This window comes from Giraffa tippelskirchi, chromosome 7 (assembly GCF_054371585.1).
Source record: "Giraffa tippelskirchi isolate mGirTip1 chromosome 7, T2T-mGirTip1v1.2.pri, whole genome shotgun sequence".
NCBI classification, from domain to species: Eukaryota; Metazoa; Chordata; class Mammalia; order Artiodactyla; family Giraffidae; genus Giraffa; species Giraffa tippelskirchi.
Genome location: NC_137281.1, coordinates 130,858,147 through 130,875,036, shown reverse-complemented (window position 1 = coordinate 130,875,036; position 16,890 = coordinate 130,858,147). Strand labels below are relative to the sequence as shown.

General features: G+C 40.5%; 1 protein-coding gene and 1 long non-coding RNA gene across 2 annotated transcripts in view; one reads left to right on the top strand and one right to left on the bottom strand.

Annotated features, from left to right (window-relative positions):
* Nucleotides 1–16,890, top strand: part of SLC35F4 (solute carrier family 35 member F4) — a 278,761-nt gene that overhangs the window by 47,840 nt on the left and 214,031 nt on the right. The gene's annotated exons all lie outside the window — the stretch shown is intronic.
* On the bottom strand, nt 1,500–3,819 carry LOC145513392 (uncharacterized). Its single transcript, XR_014059356.1, has 2 exons — nt 3,696–3,819; nt 1,500–2,947 (listed from the first exon to the last, which is right to left on the bottom strand). It is a non-coding gene; the product is annotated as an uncharacterized LOC145513392 (long non-coding RNA).

Here is a 16,890-nt window from a genome sequence, read left to right as displayed (position 1 = left end):
TTTGAAAGCATTCTGCAGGTCATGAATAGAGGTCTACTACTGCAGTAGATGTGTAGTCTTTTTAAAATTTACATATTCCCATTCCCTGAATTTTCTAATTCTCGTTAATTTCCCTATCACCTGAGTATTTGGCCCAACTGTGTCTCCTGGATTGCCAAATATTATTATTTAGAATATACTCTTTCTGGTGTTGAAATTTCTAGGTGTTGAAATTCCCTACAAAATATTCTGTGCTCATAACCTTTTCTAGGGTGGTGGCTTCAGCCCTGGATATACGTTATAATGTGTAGGGAATTTTTAAAAAAACTCTTCACACTTTCCTAGACCAATGAAAGGAAAATCTCTGGCATTGAGTTTGGGACATGGATATATATATATATTTTTGACAAACTCTTGGCAAGATTCAGATGTGCATGTAAGGTTTTCACAAGATTCAGACGTACATCTCAGGTTGAGAAGCTCTGATCCAGCAGCTACCTGAGATCTCAGCTGGAGCTCATGGGGAAGTGCCTGCCTGTGGTGAGTGGCTGTATTGATTTTTGCCTGACTTGGTGATTACTTCTGTATTTCCTTTTTATAGAAATTATATGAGAAGAGACTGGGAAGAAGACATCATTAACAGGGTTTGAGGATTCATCAAAGTACCCCTTCCCAACCAAAACAAATGTAGATATAGGTTATTAGCTGAAAGCCTAATAATGTCTTAGGATGAGTGTTAAGTTTATAAAAGTCCTCCATGCACTTAAAAAGACAGCTATGTCCAAGTAGGCACTTGGCCATAGTTAAAAAGCTGTCTACTTGCTATGTTCGCAAGAAAGGAAGGGGTGGAGGGAGAGACTGCCTTATAACTGTATATGAGACAAGGTGTGTGTGTGTGTGTGTGTGTGTGTGTGTTAGTCGCTCAGTCATGTCCTACTCTTTGTGATCCTATGGACTGCAGCCCTCCAGGCTCCTCTGTCCATGGGATTCTCCAGGCAAGAATACTGGAGTGGGGTGCCGTTCCCTTCTGCAGGACATCTTCCCAATCCAGGGATTGAATGCAGGTCTCCCACATTACAAGCAGATTCTTTACCACCTGAGCCACCAGGGAAGATGAGACAAAATAGTTAACAAAAAAAAAAAAAGCACTAAAGTGTGGGCTTCTATAGAGCCCCATCTGGGGGAATCTCACATAGGACTGTTAATTTTTCTTTTAAACACAGTTTGTAGACAATCGGATACTACTTGCTGCAGAATTCTGTGTTCTTCCGCCTTTCATATGGACATCTAGAGCAATATTTGATAAAGATAGAAATTAACTGTCTCATAAGAAAAATCAGTAATTACTTTCTTGTTAGTGTTCTAAAGCTTGTAGAATTGTATTTTTATGCTTGGTGAATTGATGCTTTCTGAGAAGCTGTTCTACATGGGTATGTAGGCAGTGTCGAATCCCTCTGATTGCTGCTTAAAGACTCGTTGTTTGTTTGCTTTTTGGACTCTTTTAAAAGAAACACATCCAGTATCAGAACAGACCCAGTTTATTCTATTAACTGTGCTAGAGCTCAGTCGCTCAGCTGTGTCTAACTCTTTGTAATCCCATGGACTATTGCCTGCCAGGCTCCTCTGTCCCTGGGATTTTTTTCCAAGCAAGAATACTGGAATGGGTTGCCATTTCCTCCTCCAGGGGATCATCCTGACCCAGGGATCAAACCTGCATCTCCTGGCAGACAGATTCTTTACCACTTCCCCTGCTTGCCACCTAGGAAGCCCCTCTATTAATTGCGCTCTGTCGCTCAAGTCGTGTCCAACTCTTTGTGACCCCATGGACTGCAGCCCTCCAGGCTCCTCTGTCCATGGGATTCTCCAGGCAAGAATACTGGAGTGGGTTGCCATTTCCTCCTCCAGGTCTATTAACTGTAGTAGTACTTAAAAACCCACTTATCTTCATTTATTATGCATGCTGCTACCTGTTTTCTCCTCTTTAACATAGTCAAGCAATTCTTTCCCATACATTTTAAAATCTTAAACTTTTTTCCCTTGAATGTCCTAATATTTCCCGATATTTGCTTCTCCCATGGTCTTTCCCTTCTGTGTAAATGAGAACTCCATTCTTTCTAGTTGCTCAGACTAAGACTTTGGGGATGATCAAGATTTCACCTGCAAGTCCTCCACAAAGATTTTAAACTGTACCTTAAAATATATTTTGTTACCTTTCTTGCTCTGTTCCACCTATCCAAGTCATCCCTTCTCTCTCCTGGTATATTGCTGAACTCTCCTGACCACCCTTTCCCCTTCTGCCCTTCACTCTCAGCTACTTCTAGCACAGTAGCCAAAGGAATCCTTTTACATATTAAGTAAGATCATGATATTCTTAAGTCCTAAGTCTTCTAATAGCTTTCCGTTTCATTCAATGTAACAGCCATAGTCTTTATAAAAGCTTCTGTGGTTCTGATTAATTCGGTACTTCTATGGCCGTATTTTCTACTACTTTCTTCCTTGGTCACTCAGCTCTAGCCACACTGACTTTGTGCTCTTTCTAGAACAAACCTGACTACCTCTGAGCCTTTGCAGTGGGTGTTTCCTCTGTCTGGAACATTCTTCCTCAAGATCTCTCTCTGCTGGACTTCCTCTCCTCTTCCAGGTCTGTTATTTAACTTCATGAGTCCAACGACAAATTAAAATGGCAACTTCTTCATCATTCTTCCCTGCCACTTTTTCCTCAAAGCACTTATCACCATCAAACATATTATGTATTCTATCTATCTATCTCTACTTATTTTGTAATATCTGTCTACCTATCTGCTTTTTTACTCTCTTCTTTCACCCTCATCAATAGGCTCTTTAGTTCCTTTTCAAATTTCTGCCATTAGGGTGGTATCATCTGCATATCTGAGGCTGTTGATATTTCTCCCAGCAGTCTTGATTCCAGTTTGTGAGTTATCCTGTCCAGCATTTTGCCTGATGTACTCTGCAAAGAAGTTAAATGAGGAGGGTGAAAATATACAGTCTTGACATCCTTAATACTCAACATTCAAAAAGCTAAGATCATGGCATCCAGTCCTATCACTTCATGGCAAATAGACAACAAAAAAGTGGAAACAGTGGCAGATTTTATTTCCTTGGACTCTGAAATCACTGTGGATAGTGGCTGCAGGCACAAAATTAAAAGATCTTTGCTTCTTGGAAGAAAAGCTGTGACAAATATGGACAGTGTATTAAAAAGCAGAGACATCACTTTGCCAACAAAGGTTCTGTTTATCAAAGCTATGGCTTTTCCAGGAGTCATGTATGGATCTGAGAGTTGGACCATAAAGAAGGCTAGTGTCAAAGAATTGATGTTTTCAAACTGTGGTGCTGGAGAAGACTCTTCAGAGTCCCTTGGACAGCAAGGAGATCAAACCAGTCTATCCTAAAAGAAATCAACCCTGAATATTCACTGGAAGAACTTTGCTATAGCTGAAGCTCCAATACTTTGGCCACCTAATGAGAAGAACTTATTCACTGGAGAAGACCCTGATGCTGGGAAAGATTGAGGGTAAGAGGAGAAGAGGATAACAGAGGATGAGATGGTTAATGGCATCACTGACTCAATGGACATGAGTTTGAGCAAACTCTGGGAGATAGTAAAGGACAGGGAAGCCTGGTGTGCTGCAGTTAATGGGATCACAAAGAGTCAGACACAACTTGCAGACTGAAAAACAACAACAACAATCTACCTGGGCTTCCTTGGTGGCTCAGCGGTAAAGAACCTGCCTGCCAATGCAGGAGACATATGTTCAATCCCTGAGTGTAGAAGACCTCTAGAGTAGAAAATGGCAACCTACTCCAGTATTCTTGTCTGGGAAATTCCATGGACAAGGGAACCTAGCAGGCTCCACGGTGTCACAAAAGAGTCTGAAATAACTTAGCAACTAAACAAAAACAACAACAGCAATCTACCTACGTACCATCTATCTACCATCTCTCTTTGTCCACCCCCAGCCCATGCTCTGGTCACTCCTGTGTTGCCAGGATCTAGAACACTGCTGACACTGTAGATGCTCAGAAGGACTTGTTGATTAAACATTGAGTGAATGGATAATGTATTCTGATTTACATTAGCATACTAGTGATTTGGCTTCTGACATAGCTACCAAACTTTTGTGATACATGGAAACAGAATTCTGGATTTTAAGATTAATGTTTGATTAAAAATCTTTTAGGTGAGATACTTTATTCTAATAAGCTAGTAAAGATCATCTACAAGCATCAAAATAGTCTTCCAGGCTTCCTTGAAAATAATTGTTACAATACTGTTCTTTATTTCTCCCCGTTTCTGGGGAATATAATATTAAACAGCTGACATTCTATATTGAGACATGACTACAGGGTAGAGACAAATTTCAAGAAGTACAAGGAAACAAAATAATAAAGGATGTAGCATTTAGGACATTAGCCATGTAAAGGGTGAGATTATGCGTGAGTTTATTTTAATATCTACTTGTTTTAATTTTATACACTAAATATAAAGATCTGAAAGTATTACACAACAAACTAATTTCAAGACAATGAACTAGAGAAAAGATATCTATCATGTTTTAACGATGTGTTTTCAGTTCCTATAGATAAACATGTACCTATTGAGAGAAGATGGAGAATAAAATGGCAACCCATTCCAGTATTCTTTCCTGGGAAATCCTATGAACAGAGGAGCCTAGCAGGCTACAGTCCATAGGGTGGAAAAGAGTCAGATACAACTGAAGTAACTTAGCACACACACACACATGCATGAGGGTGGGGTAAGAGGTCACAAGACCAATTAAAGAGGTGGTCATCCAAGCTGAGGCCTCAAGAATGAGGCTAAGGCAGCTTAACAAGAGTGTTCCAGTTGTAGGGGAAGAAAAAGGAGGCCAGGAAGTTTGGACCCTAGTGAACAAGGAGCAGAATTCAGTGCCAGAAAAGATGGCTGGGATCAAATTATTTAGGATTTGGGTTGCGGTAAGGAGTATGGAGCAGTGGGGCTATGAGTGATTTTAAAAAGGACCTACTCTCTTTTAATAATTTTTTAAAATTTATTTTTGGCTACACCATGTGGGATATGGGATCTTAGTTCCTTGACCAGGGGTTGAGCCTTCACACCTTACATTGCAATCTTGGGAAAAGGGCCTACATTGATCTGATTCTGTCTTAAGGTCTCTTTGGGCCACTGAAAGGAGATAATGTAGAAGGATGAGAGTTAAAAGAGAAAAACATGTTGAAATATTTTAGTTGCAGACGAGGCAAAAGATGGAAGTGTAGCTGGATATCTTAAATCCTAAATAGCTAGATTTAAAATACATTTTGGATGCTGGGAGATCTTGCTTATCTTAGATGTGGTAGGTGAGGAAGATCTGGGGGTTCAGAGAATAATGGGGAACAGGTGGTGAAGGAAAAGGATTAAACTAGGGATGATTTCTAGATCTTCAATTGAGTAACTGGGTGCATTAGAAAGGCTGGAGGAGAAATTGGCTTTGAGTGGATGAAAATAATTTTGGTGTGATTGTGTTGAGTTTGAAATGCCTCTTTCCATCCAAGTGGGAATATCAGATAGTCAGCCAAAAGCATGAACCTAGAGTTGACAAATGAAGTCTAGACTGGAGATTCAAATGTGGCATGCATCAATATACGGATTCTTTTTGCACCAGTGTATGGATGGATGGAAGCATTTGGGGGATGAACTGTAGATATAGATGAGACAAGGCCTAGGACAAAGCACACACATTTTAAAGATTCAGCAAAGGAGGGGACAGCAGCAAGAGTGATGAAAGTCAGGGGTATATATTGTCATGAAAACCAAGAGATTTGTTGTTCAGTTGCTCAGTCGTGTCCGACTCTTTGTGACCCCATGGACTGCAGCATGCCAGGCTTCCGTATCCTTCACAATCTCCCTGAGCTTGCTCAAACTCATATCCACTGAGTTGGTGAAGCCATCCAACCATCTTGTCTTCTGTTGTCCCCTTCTCCTCCTACCTTCAATCTTTCCCAGCATCAGATGTTTCCTAATGAGTCAGCTCTTCACATCAGGTGGCTAAAGTTTTGGAGCTTCAGCTTCAGCATCAGTCCTTCCAATGAATATTCAGGGTTGATTTCCTTTAGGATGGACTGGTTTGACCTCCTTACAGTCCAAGGGACTCTCAGGAGTCTTCTCCAACACCACAGTTTAAAAGCATTAGTTCTTCAGTGCTCAGCCTTCTTTATGGTCCTACTCTCACATCCATACATGACTACTGGAAAAACCAAGAGATAATACCATTTAGCTGATGTGGGATTGCTAAGCTATGTCTGGTCCTACTCAGAAATCAAATATGATAATGTGGTCATCAAACTTGGTACTTTGGTCAGGGTCTCAGTGAAGTGATTGACAAACCAAGTCAGGCCACCTAGATGCTTCATCTTAGCTTCATCCTATACAGTCTAGGGCTTACCTGAGTTCCAGGTGCTTTGTTGAGTCCACTTAGGTATCCTAGGTGTGTAACTTCTCTGGTTCCCTGAAGGTCTGGTCTGCCCCTCCCTCTCTGCTTTGAGGAAGTTGAGGATTAATCTTGAGCACAATCCAAAAAGAGAACATAACATGCTCCATGGGGGCTTCATATCTCTGGTACTACTCCAGTGCGTTATAACTTCTATATGGAAGATACTGAGGATAGAAGGATAAAGATGGCCAAAAACTCTTTGATATTCATCTCATTGAAGTGTGGGGTCTTTACCCTTCTCCTGAAACTGGTGGTTCTATAGCTGCCTTGACAGAATAGGGCAGAAGTGTAAAAGTGATGCTGGGCCAGTTTCCATTCCTGGCCTTAAGATATGGGCACCTTCTACATCCTGTCTCTGGAAACACTTGCATTTGGAGCCCTGGGATGCCATGTAAGGAGTCTGACTTCCCTGCTGGAGAGACTACATGGAGAGACGCTAAGATTACCAGGAGGATAAGAAGAGCCTACCTAACTGAGCCCAGCCTTCCAGGCACATGAATGAAACTGTCTTGTGTCTTTCAGATCAGCCCACCTATTTGCTGAATACAATAGAATGACTGATGTTTAGGGGTAGAATTCCTAACCCATAAAGTCAAAAGATATAGTAAAACATTCTTATCATTTTGATCCATGAAATTTTAGGGTAGACTGTTAGGTAGCAATAGATAAGAGGAGTCCTAGGAGGCCCTTTGGGCATTTAGGTCAGTTTTCCTTAAGCAGAAGACCCACTGTCCTCTGCACAAGAGCAATATTGTTTCTTTGTTGCTATTTGAATTATCTATTTTTATTTGGTGCCAGTCAAATCTTTTTTTAGCATATAAGAGGCAATAAAAGAGAAAAACTTATTGAAGAAACTGTCAGTTAATAAACAGAATTTTTAAATGAATGTGAAGAATAACCTAGTTTACCTTCTTGCCATAGATCTGCTATTGTCTAACTCCTTACATCTGCAGTGCAACCACTGATGTTCATTATGCTGACCTTGATTTTCTGTATCTTATTTTAGTGTTAAGTGTTACATGGGTGATACCATAGGACAATGATGTAATTGATGGAAAAGTGCCAAGAAACACAGTTAAAAGATGGAAAACTTATTTTATTGCAAAAGACACAGAAATTTACCTCTAAGCAGGTAACCACATGAATCAAACTGTTCACTATGCTCCCAGGCACAGGCTCAGGCTTTCCAGATTCCCAGGTTTCCCATGGGGACTCCAAAGCAGCATCAGCATGGCCTGAGGATGTCACTGGGTTCATTCTCAGGTTTTGTTTGCCAGTTTGTTTGTTTGTGTCCCTTGGTCAGGGCTACGACCAGGAGGAGAGGAGTGAAGTGGCTAGGGCACAGTTTTTAAGAAGGTACTCACAGTGTTGTGCAAATGTAGGATCAGTGCCTGAGTGTGTGAGTGCCTCCTTAAATTTTCCACCAAGGCATCATACTCACCTCACCCAAGTCCAGTGTCTGCTCCCAGCCTCTCCCAATTGTTCTGGATTTCCTGTATTCCAGCCCCTACACCAGATACATGTAACTGATACAGAATATCTCCAGCATATTTCTGAGTGATAGCTTCAGCAGCAAGTGAAATTGAGGTTAATTTCCCAGGCATCTCTGAATATTGAAAGCAGAACAAGGCTTTAGGTTTTCTGGAAGTCCATTTGCAGAAGCAAATTAATTTTTCTAGTACTATAGTTGACCAGAATATTTGATTTAAGCAGCCTTCCCCACTACAGCGGAAGAAAAAGCATTAACTGTACCTGAGATGGTCATATTTGTCCACAGATAACATTTACTTCATGGGACAGGTTAGTAAATGAACTTCCCTGCTGAGTTTGTTTCTCCAGGCCCCTTAATGGCTTGCTTTAGTTTTGCAAAATGCCCTTGTTACCTGCTGTTGTAGTTATTATGGTACATGAACACACCCTTAATCTTACCCTTAGGAACCTATTGGTTTTTAAAAATTTGCTTTTGCCTCATGGTACACTGAGCTGTAAAGTGAATTTCTAGACTAGATTGTAATCACTGTTTGCTGAAAGAGACAACTTTAGATTCCAGTATAATTTGGTGTGCTATCAGTTCAGTTTAGTTGTTCAGTCGTGTCCAACTCTTTGCGACCCCATGGACTGCAGCATGCAAGGCTTCCCTGTCCATCACCAACTCCTGGAGCTTGTTCAAACTCATGTCCATCGAGTTGGTGATGCCATCCTACTATCTCATCCTCTGTCCCCTTCTCCTCCTGCCTTCAGTCTTTCCCAGCATCAGGGTCTTTTCCAATGAGTCAGTTAGTTCTTCACATCATGTGGCCAAAGTATTGGAGTTTCAGCTTCAGCATCAGTCCTTCCAATGAATATTCAAGACTGATTTCCTTTTAGGACTGACTGGTTGGATCTCCTTGCTGTCCAAGGGACTCTCAAGGGTCTTCTCCAACACCACAGTTCAAAAGCATCAATTCTTCAGCATTCAGCCTTCTTTATAGTCCAACTCTCACATCCGTACATGATTACTGGAAAAACCATAGCTTTGACTAGACAGACCTTTGTTGGCAAAGTAATGTCTCTGCTTTTTAATATGCTGTTTAGGTTGGTCATAGGTTTTCTTCCAAGGAGCAAGTGTCTTTTCATGGCTGCAATCACCATCTGCAGTGATTTTGGAGCCCCCCAAAATAAAGTCTGTCACTGTTTCCACTGTTTCTCCATCTATTTGCCATGAAGTGGTGGGCCATGATCTTAGTTTTCTGAATGTTGAGTTTTAAACCAGCTTTTTCACTCTCCTCTTTCACTTTCATCAAGAGGCTCTTTAATTCCTCTTCACTTTCTGCCTTAAGGGTGGTGTCATCTGCATATCTGAGCTTATTAGTATTTCTCCCGGGAATCCTGATTCCAGCTTGTGCTTCATTCAGCCCAGCATTTCGCATGATTCTGCATATAAGTTAAATAAGCAGGTTGACAATACACAGCCTTGATGTTTTCCTTTTCCAATTTGGAACCAGTCTGTTGTTCCATGTCCAGTTCTAACTGTTGCTTCTTGACCTCCACACAGATTTCTCAGGAGGCGGGTAAGGTGGTCTGGTATTCACAAGAAGCTTAAAGCATGGGAAAACATCTCTGTGACTTTGAAACTGTGGGTGAAATAACACTGTTTTAGCCTTTGGCTTTTTTAAAGGAAGAAATCAGGTATATTACAAATCAGGCAATGATAGCAATAAAGAACAAGTTAAATCTTAAAAAAAATTTAATAGGTGATTGGGATTGACAAAATACATACTACTATATATAAAGTAGACAACTAATAAGAACTTGCTGTATACTCAATACTCTGTATATGGCCTATATGGGGAAAAAAGCTAAGAAAAGAGGGGATATATGTATAAGTATATGTATAACTGATTCACTTTGCTGTGCACCTGAAACTAACACAACATTGTAAATCAACTATACTCCAATAAGAGTTTTAAAAAATAAATAAATTTTTTAAATGACAAAAAATAAAATAGGGAAAATAACGAAATAGAACTAATAACTGATAGAGTTCATCAAGCTGCAAAAATTAGGGCACATTAGAGAATCAGGTGTTTTAGTAACTTTATGGCATAGCAAGCGTTCCCTTTTTTCAAACACACATCTGCAAGGCATTAGCTATATGATTAAAAATCTCAGTTCATTCTCTACTTTAGATTTACATCTTTGTCAAATATTCTTATTACTTCAATCAGTTTAAATTTGTGAAAGTGGTGGTCCTTATAGAAGTAGGTCCTTGTGTTGAGATCTGATGCTAAAAATACCAGTCTCAGGGGCTTACACTTTTCTACTCTAAAACTCAAGTTTTATGTCACCAAAAAGGAAGTTTTCTTTCCTTTCTATTCATACTCATTTGATAAATACTTTCATAAGGGAAGAATATATAAAGTAATTTGGGCTTATGTATTATAGATACTCTGAAGAGGACAATTAATGAAGTTCAGAACAAGATGTTAATTACTGAGATGTCTGCCAGTCAAGTCACCTCTGATGAGAAACACACCTTGCATTGGCTTTTAATTTGCCTCCCCTATTGGCTTGCTTTATGTGCTATAAAGAATTCCAACTGTAATTACATATAGTATAGCATTTTATCTTACTCACCTAGTATCACATTTTGCCCTCAACTGCTGCCTTAAAAGCTCTTCATCCTACTCTTGATTATGTTAATTTCTTTAGAAAGTGACACAGATGATGTGTAGATGCATGCAATTGATTAATAATAATAAGCCTATTGTGAAAGTTGTATATATCATAAGTTTAATGCTATGCTGGTCTTTTCTCTTCTATGATTTCTTATTTTTGAGCTATAATTGACATAGGACATTACACTAGTTTTAGATGGACAACATAATGATTCAATAGGTCTAGTTAACACCCATCATCATACATGGTTACAAAAAATTTTTTTCTTATGATGAAGACTTTTAAGATTTACTCTCTTAACAACTTTCAAATATGCAATACAGTAATAATAACTATAGTCACCACGCTATACATTACATCCCATGACTTATTTTATGATTTCTTGGTGGGTGTACATTTTTCTCCAGAAATCTTTTCTTAGCAAAAGGTCATAAAAATTCTCTGTTGTCTTCTAAAATTTTAAAGTTTTGTTTTTCATATATATGTCTTTAATATACTCAGAATTAGTTTTTGTTTATGATGTTGTGTGTGTGTATATATGTGCTCAGTTGTGTCTGACTCTGCAGTCCCAAGCCTTCCAGTCTCCTCTGTCCATGGAATTTTCCAGGCAAGAATACTGGAGCTGGTTACTGTGTCCTATTCCATGGGATCTTCCTGGCCCAGGGATTGAACCCATGTCTCCTGCCCATGTCTCCTGCATTGCAGGCAGATTCTTTACCACTGAGCCACTGAGGGAAAATGTCTCTCTACAGTGTAGTATAGGCATCCAAATTTATTATTTTTCTCACATGGATAACTGGTTGTTCCAGAATATCTATTGAAATATTTATCCATATATTCTCCTAGTTATTTGCAGTTATACCTTTCCCATGTATCAGGTTTTCACAAAGGCAGGGGTTTACTTCAGAATCCTCTCTTCCATCAGACAGTTTGCCACTCATCTTACCAATACCACAGTCTTAATTGCTACAAGTTTATAAGAAGCTTTGATATTTGGGAGTATTGGTTCTTCTATCTAGTTCAAAATCACTAGGCTATTCTTGGCTTTTAGCTCTTCATAAAAATTACAGAATCAGTTTATCAAATTTCATGAGCAACATTGTTGATATTTTCATTGGAACTGCATTTGATTCACAGATGAGGAGATTCTCCTTTTGAACATTGTTTATACCTTTGTTTATTCCTGTGTTTTAAATTTCTCCATGATGTTTTGTAATTTGTTCCATATAACATATCTTTATACAGTTCATTGTGAATGAAATATTCTTGAATTTTTATTTTCTAATCCAATATTACCCGTATAAAGGAATATTATTGATTTTAGAATATGGATCTTGTATTTCACAACTTGGCCAATCTTTTTATCACTCCTAGTAATTTATTCATATATTTTCTTGTATTTTCGGTGCTAACAATCATATCATGTATAATAAGGGACAATTTTTTCTCTTCTTTTCCAATTGTTATTCCTCTCAATATTTTTCTTGATTTAATGTACTGGCTAGGATGTCTGTAGGATACTAGTTATCTGTCTGAAAAGTAGGGATCCTTACCTTGAAATAGAATTTAAAGGGAATCGTTCTAAAGTTTAAATATTAAGTGTGATGTTGGCCATAGGGTTTGGTAAAAATATCATCAGGTAACCAGCAAAATTGCTGCAGTCCCATCAAAGGAGTGAAGTGAAAGTGAAGTCGCTCAGTCGTGTCCGACTCTTCGTGACCCCATGGACTGTAGCCTACCAGGCTCCTGCATCCATGGGATTTTCCAGGCAAGAGTACTGGAGTGGGGTGCCATTGCCTTCTCCAAACAACAGGTTATTGGAACAAGATATGGTCTTCACTTTGCAATTGGTCCTGAGGCTGTGATTGATATTCCTCATCACACCCCTCTCTACAACACTCGAGTTCATTCACACCAGACAGCATTTAAACAGGTCTAAGTTGCTTTCCTGGTCAATGATCTGAGACTTTGTCTATTTTTATCTTTATTTTTAACACCTGTGGACCATAGTTGCTGAGATTTCCCATTTAGTATGATCACAAGGCACAGAAATAGCCCAGGGAATTCTCTGGTTTATAGATACCCTGGTTTCTGCTCCAATTGTATAGCATCAATCATAGATCTTTATCATCAGTTCAGTTCAGTCGCTCAGTCATGTCCGACTCTTTGCGACCCCATGAATTGCAGCACGCCAGGCCTCTCTGTCCATCACCAACTCCTGGAGTCTACCCAAACCCATGTCCATCGAGTTGGTGATGCCATCCAACCATTTCATCCTCTGTCATCCCCTTCTCCTCCTGCCCCCAATCCTACCCAGCATTAGGGTCTTTTCCAATGAGTCAACCCTTCGCATGAGGTGCCCAAAGTATTGGAGTTTCAGCTTCAACATCAGACCTTCCAATGAACACCCAGGATTGATCTCTTTTAGGATGGATTGATTGGATCTCCTTGCAGTCCAAGGGACTCTCAAGAGTCTTCTCCAACACCACAGTTCAAAAGCATCAATTCTTTGGCACTCAGCTTTCTTCACCGTCCAACTCTCACATCCATACATGACCACTGGAAAAACCATAGTCTTGACTAGACGGACCTTTGTTGGCAAAGTAATGTCTCTGCTTTTAAATATGCTATCTAGGTTGGCCATAATCTTCCTTCCAAGGAGTAAGCGTCTTTTAATTTCATGGCTGCAATCACCATCAGCAGTGATTTTGGAGCCCCAAAAAATAAAGTCTGATTCTGTTTCCACTGTTTCCCCATCTATTTCCCATGAAGTGCTGGGACCAGATGCCATGATCTTAGTTTTCTGAACGTTGAGCTTCAAGCCAACTTTTTCACTCTCCTCTTTCACTTTCATCAAGAGGCTCTTTAGTTCTTCTTCACTTTCTGCCATAAGGGTGGTGTCATCCGCATATCTGAGGTTATTGATATTTCTCCCGGCAATCTTGATTCCAGCTTGTGTTTCTTCCAGCCCAGAGTTTCTCATGATGTACTCTGCATATAAGTTAAATAAGCAAGGTGACAATATACAGCCTTGATGTACTCCTTTTCCTATTTGGAACCAGTCTGTTGTTCCATGTCCAGTTCTAAGTGTTGCTTCGTGACCTGCATACAGGTTTCTCAAGAGACAGGTCAGATGGTCTGGTATTCCCATCTCTTTCAGAATTTTCCACAGTTTATTGTGATCCACACAGTCAAAGGCTTTGGCATAGTCAATAAAGCAGAAATAGATGTTTTTCTGGAACTCTCCTGCTTTTTCGATGATCCAGAGGATATTGGCAATTTGATCTCTGGTTCCTCTGCCTTTTCTAAAACCAGCTTGAACATCTGGAAGTTCACGGTTCACGTATTGCTGAAGCCTGACTTGGAGAATTTTGAGCATTACTTTACTAGCATGTGAGATGAGTGCAATTGTGCGGTAGTTTGAGCATTCTTTGGCATTGCCTTTCTTTGGGATTGGAACGAAGACTGACCTCTTCCAGTCCTGTGGCCACTGCTGAGTTTTCCAAATTTGCTGGCATATCGAGTGCAGCACTTTCACAGCATCACCTTTGAGGATTTGAAATAGCTCAACTGGAATTCCATCACCTCCACTAGCTTTGTTCGTAGTGATGCTTTCTAAGGCCACTTGACTTCACATTCCAGGATGTCTGGCTCTAGGTGAGTGATCACACCATCGTGATTATCTGGGTTGTGAAGATCTTTTTTGTACAGTTCTTCTGTGTATTCTTGCCACCTCTTCTTAATATCTTCTGCTTCTGTTAGGTCCATACCATTTCTGTCCTTTATCGAGCCTATCTTTGCAAGAAATGTTCCTTTGGTATCTCTAATTTTCTTGAAGAGATCTCTAGCCTTTCCCAATCTGTTGTTTTCCTCTATTTCTTTGCACTGATCGCTGAGGAAGGCTTTCTTATCTCTCCTTGCTATTCTTTGGAACTCTGCATTCAGATGGGAATATCTTTCCTTTTCTCCTTTGCTTTTCGCTTCTCTTCTCTTCCCAGCTATCTGTAAGGCCTCCTCAGACAGCCATTTTGCTTTTTTGCATTTCTTTTCCATGGGGATTGTGTTGATCCCTGTCTCCTGTACAATGTCACGAACCTCTGTCCATAGTTCATCAGGCACTCTGTCTATCAGGTCTAGTCCCTTAAATCTATTTGTCACTTCCACTGTATACTCGTAAGGGATTTGATCTAGGTCATACCTGAATGGTCTAGTGGTTTTCCCTACTTTCTTTAATTTAAGTCTGAATTTGGCAATGAGCAGTTCATGATCTGAGCCACAGTCTGCTCCCAGTCTTGTTTTTGCTGACTGTATAGAGCTTCTCCATCTTTGGCTGCAAAGAATATAATCAATCTGATTTCGGTGTTGACCATCTGGTGATGTCCACGTGTAGAGTCTTCTCTTGTGTTGTTGGAATAGGGGGGCCGGCGGTGGCGAGAGGAATTACCCAAGGACCAAGGTAAGAGAAACCCAAGTAAGACGGTAACTGTTGCGAGAGGGCATCAGAGGGCTGACACAGTGAAACTAGAATTACAGAAAACTAGCTAATCTGATCAAACGGACCACAGCCTTGTCTATCTCAATGAAACTAAGCCATGCCATGTGGGGCCACCCAAGATGGATGGGTCATGGTGGAGAGGTCTGACAGATTGTGGTCCACTGGAGAAGGGCATGGCAAACCACTTCAGTATTCTTGCCTTGAGAACCCCATGAACAGTATGAAAGGGCAAAAAGATAGGACACTGATAGATGAACTCCCGAGATCAGTAGGTACCCAATATACTAATGGAGATCAGTGGAGAAATAACTCCAGAAAGAATGATGGGATGGAGCTAAAGCAAAAACGATACCCAACTGTGGATGTGACTGGTGATAGATGCAAAGTCCGATGCTGTAAAGAGCAATATTGCATAGGAACCTGGAATGTTAGGTCCATGAATCAAGGCAAATTGGAAGTGGTCAAACAGGAGATGGCAAGAGTGAACGTCGACATTCTAGGAATCAGCGAACTAAGATGGACTGGAATGGGTGAATTTAACTCAGATGACCATTATATCTACTACTGTGGGCAAGAATCCCTTAGAAGAAATGGAGTAGCCATCATGGTCAACAAAAGAGTCCGAAATGCAGTACTTGGATGCAATCTCAAAAACGATAGAATGATCTCTGTTCGTTTCCAAAGCAAACCATTCAATATCACGGTAATCCAAGACTATGCCCCAACCAGTAATGCCGAAGAAGCTGAAGTTGAACGATTCTATGAAGACCTACAATACCTTTTAGAACTAACACCCAAAAAATATGTCCATTTCATTATAGGGGACTGGAATGCAAAAGTAGGAAGTCAAGAAACACCTGGCGTAACAGGCAAGTTTGGCCTTGGAGTAAAGAATGAAGCAGGGCAAAGGCTAATAGAGTTTTGCCACGAGAAAGCACTGGTAATAGCAAACACCCTATTCCAACAACACAAGAGAAGACTCTACACGTGGACATCTTTATCATAATCAGGGTCAATAAATACCCATTTGACAGTGATCCTTTCTTTGGCTACTGGTCTGCTGGAATGAGGAGCTGATACGACTGACTAGATGTTATAGCTTTGTGTTCACACTGCATCCTCTGCTAGAAGTTTCCCCTTCCCTGTGAACCAGGGTTCACAAGCTGATGCTAAGGTTGTGGAGAGAGGGAGCAAGTGGGTCACCGAGAAGAACGGTGACAAGGCCCGATCGTTCTTCCACTTGTTGGATTGAGACCCACGCATTCTAGTCATTAGAGCTGAAGCCCCCTGATGGCCACTCCAACCTCAATGCCATGAGGGTAACTATTTCTCATTGTCTCTGATGATAAAGTGTCACCATTTGGCCCCTGCCATCCCCAAATCCCATCAACACCACAGATATAGTGATGTTACAGTCAGGGCCACTGGTCCATGCAGTATCTCCTTTGACTTTCATCTACAGAGGACCGCCATTGCCCACCTTCTCAGTGAGTCTGATATGACCCTTGCCTGTGCATTCTACCTTTGGCCATTGCTGGTGAACACACTCAGGTGTTGAGTTCTCTAGCCTCACTTAAATCCATCCTGATATACTCACCTCTCAGAGCCCTTTGACTCCTCCCTTAATACTCTGCTAGGACAACTCCATATCTCTACCTCCTGTAGAGGTAGAGTAGGCCAATGTACTGTAGGCCATTATTATGTTCAGTCTCCCAAGAGGCCACACCAGGCACATTTTTAGACCAGTCTCAGGTGATTTTCCAAGGA